The sequence below is a fragment of the Nicotiana attenuata genome, unplaced genomic scaffold (assembly GCF_001879085.1).
Source record: "Nicotiana attenuata strain UT unplaced genomic scaffold, NIATTr2, whole genome shotgun sequence".
Classification (NCBI taxonomy): Eukaryota; Viridiplantae; Streptophyta; class Magnoliopsida; order Solanales; family Solanaceae; genus Nicotiana; species Nicotiana attenuata.
This window is the reverse complement of record NW_017670951.1, coordinates 200,645-206,008: the sequence shown is the minus strand read 5'-3', so window position 1 is coordinate 206,008 and position 5,364 is coordinate 200,645.

The following is a 5,364-nucleotide window of genomic DNA, read 5'->3' as shown; positions in this document are numbered from 1 at the left end:
TACCTTTCAGCTTATTTAGAAGCAATTGTATTAGGTACTTTGAGTATTCAAGTTAGAGTTAACTTGAAGGTGTCACAACAGTTAGAGGCTGGTTGCCACACTGGGATTAGAGTTTAATCCTTAGGTTTACAAGAGTTTTGTAAATGCTGTTTTGGCTCAGTGATTTTAGTGGAAGTTTGGGAAAATCCTACTGAGTAGTAGGTCGTGGTTTTTTCACCTTTTGAGCCAAGTGTTTTCCACGTAAAAATCTCTGTGTTCTTTATTTTATGCACTCTTAATTCCTCAAACAGTAGTAGTAAGTACACCTAGAAGAACCTGGTTCTTCTAGAGCGAAAATTGGGTACCACACAAATCACCCCCCTCTTGTGTGGTATTGACGTTTAGAACATCAATTGGTATCAGAGCAGGTTATCCTTGAAGAGGCTAACACCTTAGGAAAAGATCAACATGAGTGCGCCACCTGGGAACTGGGAAGGGCAATCCACTGATAGGCCTCCACTCTTTAATGGCCACTACTACTCTTGGTGGAAAAACAGGATGAGAGATCACATCATAGGAGAAGACTATGAACTCTGGGACATAGTCATTGATGGTCCTCTAGCAACTACAAAGAAGAATGCTGAAGGAGTGGATGTGCCAAAGATAAGAGCTGACTGCACTGCTGAGGACTTGAGGAAGTGGGAAAAGAATGCAAAGGCCAAGAAATGGCTTGTGTGTGGAATTGGTCCAGACGAGTACAGTAGAATTCAAAGCTGTACCACTGCTAAGGAAATCTGGGACACTTTGCAAGTGGCTCATGAAGGAACACCTCAAGTGAAGAGGTCCAGAGGAACACTGCTGTATTCTCAATATGAGAATTTCACCATGAAGGAAGGGGAAACCATCCAAGAGATGTATACANATCCCTAAATATAATCTAACCGCGCTTCACTGGGGGTGTGCAGACTCCGGAGGGGCACTTTCAGCCCAAGCACTATAACAAGCCAATCATGGCATAAATCAGCCAGGCCCTCGGCCTTAATCAATAATCAATAAAACATGTTGCGGCGTGTAGCCCGATCACATAACAGTCTCTCATAATCAGGCTGAACAGGTTTGGGCGTGGTAGCCATAACTGTGATGGAATAAGAGAAGGGAAACGAGAACTTAAGCGAAAGCTTTGAATTAAAATGGTGAAAGAGTTGATGCAAGAAAGAAGAAATCTATGAAAAAGGATAGCTGCTCAAATAGCGGAATCCTTAAAAAGGAGGGAAACAAAATAAACTCGTATATAGAGCAAGAGGTGATTGTCCGCCTACCCTAAAGGACAATTAATGTTGGCTAGGCCATTGTCACTTTCGGGGGGGGGGGGTCTATCGACGGGATCACCTCGATCATTTCATGGCCGTGTCATACGATTGACGCTGTCATACAACGTTCGAGGGATCAAAGACCCCCGTATCAACCTAGCCTTGAGATGGTACCCAACTTCGAGGATCTTTGCTGCTATAGAGATGGGCTCTAAGGAGCTACCCGCATAAACCTAGCCTCGAGGTGGTGCCCGGTCTCGAGAGTCTTTCTAGGTTCGAGTCAGTTCCCACTCGAGGGTTATTAATAAAGCCTCAGCGCTATTTTCGCCTTTAGTTCAACTTAAACGCTTTCTCGGTTACTCTAGCCCAGGGGCTATCCAAGTTCGAGCGTATCCTCACTCAAGGTCAATTTATAATGCCTTAGGGCTATTGTTGGCCCAAGTAAAGGTTAGTTTTGAAGACTGACAAAGGAACTCAGACATGAACCAGGTCCATCCAGTGGTCCATCCCTCAGGTTCACAAAAACGGGCAGATTCAAGCATGTGGGATGCACATGAAGGAGATAAGCTTAACTTGGTGTATTTAATATCTCCTGATCGAAAAGGTTGCATAACTGATAAGGAGAAGGAGTCCTTAATCAAAGAGAACACTATCCAAGATAGGGAAGGAGTTAAAAGTTGAAATCAACTAGAACTCTTCCACCAAGGAAGAGTTGCATCAGAACTCTAGTTATTCTTCATCTACTAACTCTATAAATTGCAGGAGGTTCTCACATTAAAGTGTTGCACAAAAACGCAGAAGTTAAACGTGAATTGGGAGAAAAATAGCAAGACTTTTTGCAAGCAATTCGTGTGTGATTCAAGTATGCAAACCTGAAGCTACATGAACCAGATTGAAGAACCAGCTCCATAAAGAGTTTTATGTGTCTTTCTTTATTTCTAGTTCAATTGTAGTAGGTGTTTCATATTGTACCTTTCAGCTTTATCTAGAAGCAATTGTAATAGGTATTTTGAGTATTCAAGTTAGAGTTAACTTGAAGTTGTCGCAACAGTTGGAGGCTGGTTGCCACAACGGGATTAGAGTTAATCCTTAGGTTTACAAAGAGTTTTTGTAAATGTTGTTTTGGCTCAGTAATTTTAGTGGAAGTTTGAGAAAATCCTACTGAGTAGTAGGTCGTGGTTTTTTCACCTTTTGAGCCAGGTGTTTTCCACGTAAAAATCTCTGTGTTCTTTATTTTATGTACTTTTAATTCAACAAATAGTAGTAATAAGTACACCTAGAAGAACCAGGTCCTTCTAGAAGCAGTTTAAGCGAAAAATTGAGTACCACACAAATCACCCCCCCACCCTCTTGTGTGGTATTGACGTTTAGAACATCAATTGGTATCAGAGCAGGTTATCCTTGAAGAGGCTAACACCTTAGGAAAAGATCAACATGAGTGCGCCACCTGGGAACTGGGAAGGGCAATCCACTGATAGGCCTCCACTCTTTAATGGACACTACTACTCTTGGTGGAAAAACAGGATGAGAGATCACATCATAGGAGAAGACTATGAACTCTGGGACATAGTCACTGATGGTCCTCTAGCAACTACAAAGAAGAATGCTGAAGGAGTGGATGTGCCAAAGACAAGAGCTGACTGCACTGCTGAGGACTTGAGGAAGTGGGAAAAGAATGCAAAGGCCAAGAAATGGCTTGTGTGTGGACTTGGTCCAGACGAGTACAGTAAAATTCAAAGCTGTACCACTGCTAAGGAAATCTGGGACACTTTGCAAGTGGCTCATGAAGGAACACCTCAAGTGAAGAGGTCCAGAGGAACACTGCTGTATTCTCAATATGAGAATTTCACCATGAAGGAAGGGGAAACCATCCAAGAGATGTATACAAGGTTCAGCACACTAACAAATGAACTTAAGTCTCTTGGAAGGGTTATTCTTGAAGAAGACAAAGTTGAGAAGATTTTGACAAGGGTACTGCCAACCTCTTGGGAAAGCAAAATCACAGCTATTCAGGAATCAAAGAACATTCCCACTCTTAAATTGGATGAGCTAATTGGAAATCTCACTGCCTATGAACTTAGAAGGCAAACCATGAAGATGGATGCACCCAAGAAGGAAAGGAACATGGCATTCAGAATCACTGAAGGTGCTGATCTAGAGGAGGACGAAATGACCATGATCACAAAGGATTTCAAGAAGTACCTAATGAGAGAAAATGGTCCTTCAAGAAGTGGAAGCTACAACAAACCAAGGGTTCCTGAAAAACAAACCAATGAGTGGTGTTACAAGTGTGGGAAGACTGATCACCACATCAAAAAACTGCCCTCAATGGGAAATTGAATGGAAAAAGGAAAGAGCTGAACGAAGGAACAGGAAGAAGGAACAGGTTCATCACAAGAAGAACAAAGGATCAACAAAGGCTATGGTTGCTGCTTGGGGTGAAAGCTCAGATGATGACTCAGAAGATGAAGATGGAGATGAGCAAGCACTTATGGCAATTGGGAAATCCGATGAGGAATCTGAGGTAAGTATAATTCATCTCAAAGACAAGATTAAATTTTTGTCTAAAGAAAGTCTCTCTGAATTACTTCTAGATTTCATTGATGAATTTGAGGTTATAAACAATGAAAAGGAACAGCTTTCTAAGGAGTGTGTGATTCTGAGAGCTAAGTGCAAAAACCTGGAACTTAGGGCTAGTGAAAGTGATAGTAAAAATGCTGAGTTGAAGAACCAGGTTCATGAACTTGACACCACAGTCCTAGAGCTTAAATCTGAAAACCTAAAATTGAAATTAGGAACTGGTAAAAAGAAATCTGATCACACACAACTCACTTTAGAAGAAAATGTAGGAAAAATGAAAGATGAGTTGTACAAAAGAGATGAGCAGATAAGAGTCCTTAAGGAGGATCTAAACAAGGTTAAGCACGAGCTAGATAGAACCTGTAAATGGAATAGGTCCTCCGATGCACTTTCATGGCTACATGAACACCAAAGTAGCAATAAGAGAGGACTTGGCTACAGGACCTCTGCACCTAAGTGGGATCCCAAAAGCAAGTACCTCACACTTCCTTAGAACAAAATTTGCACACATTGTGGTAAAACTGGTCACTATAAAAGTGAATGTATTGCAAAAGAAAAGGCTAGTCAAAAGAATAAAGAATTTGTTCAAGGGAAAAATAGGCTGCCAGGTTGGGCTAAAAAGAATTTGATTCACCCTTTTGCCTATAGAAAGGGACCCAAACTAGTTTGGGTTCCTAAGACTAACTCCTGATTTCCTTTTGTGGGTCCAAGTGAAAGGGAGCAGCCAAATATGGTACATGGATAGTGGCTGCTCAAAGCATATGACAGGAAGCAAGAACCAGTTCCTTTCACTTGAGGACCTCAAAGGAGGTAATGTCTCCTTTGGAAATGGGAAGAAAGGTGAGATCATTGGGGTTGGAAAGGTAGGTAAGACTGATTCTCACTCTATTGAGAATGTCTACTTGATAGATGGCCTAAAGTACAGTCTAATTAGGGTATCACAATTATGTGATAAAGGTAACTTGGTAGCATTCACCACTACCAAATATTTTGTGATTAATCTTACCATTGACAAGATTGTTTTGCAGGGAAAAAGAGTAAACAATACATGCATTGTAGATTTGTCCACACTTTCAGAAAATGAACTCACTTGCTTAGGTGTGTTGGACAATGATCCCCTCCTTTGGCACAAGAGAGTTGGACATGCAAGTCTGATTCAACTCAACAAATTAGTCTCCAAGGATCTGATGATAGGGCTGCCTAACATCAAGTTCAAGGAAGACAAAGTTTGTGAGGCTTGTGCAAGGGGGAAGCAGGTAAGATCCTCTTTTAAATGCAAGAAAGTGGTAAGTACCACCAGAACGATGGAACCGGTCCATATGGATCTCTGTGGTCCAATGAGAATATTAAGCAGAGGTGGTAAAAGACATGTGATGGTGCTTGTTGATGATTACTCTAGGTTTACTTGGACATTATTTTTAACATCTAAAGATGAAGCATTTGACATGTCTACTTCTTTTGTTAGAAAAACTCAGAAACAACTAGGTAATCAATT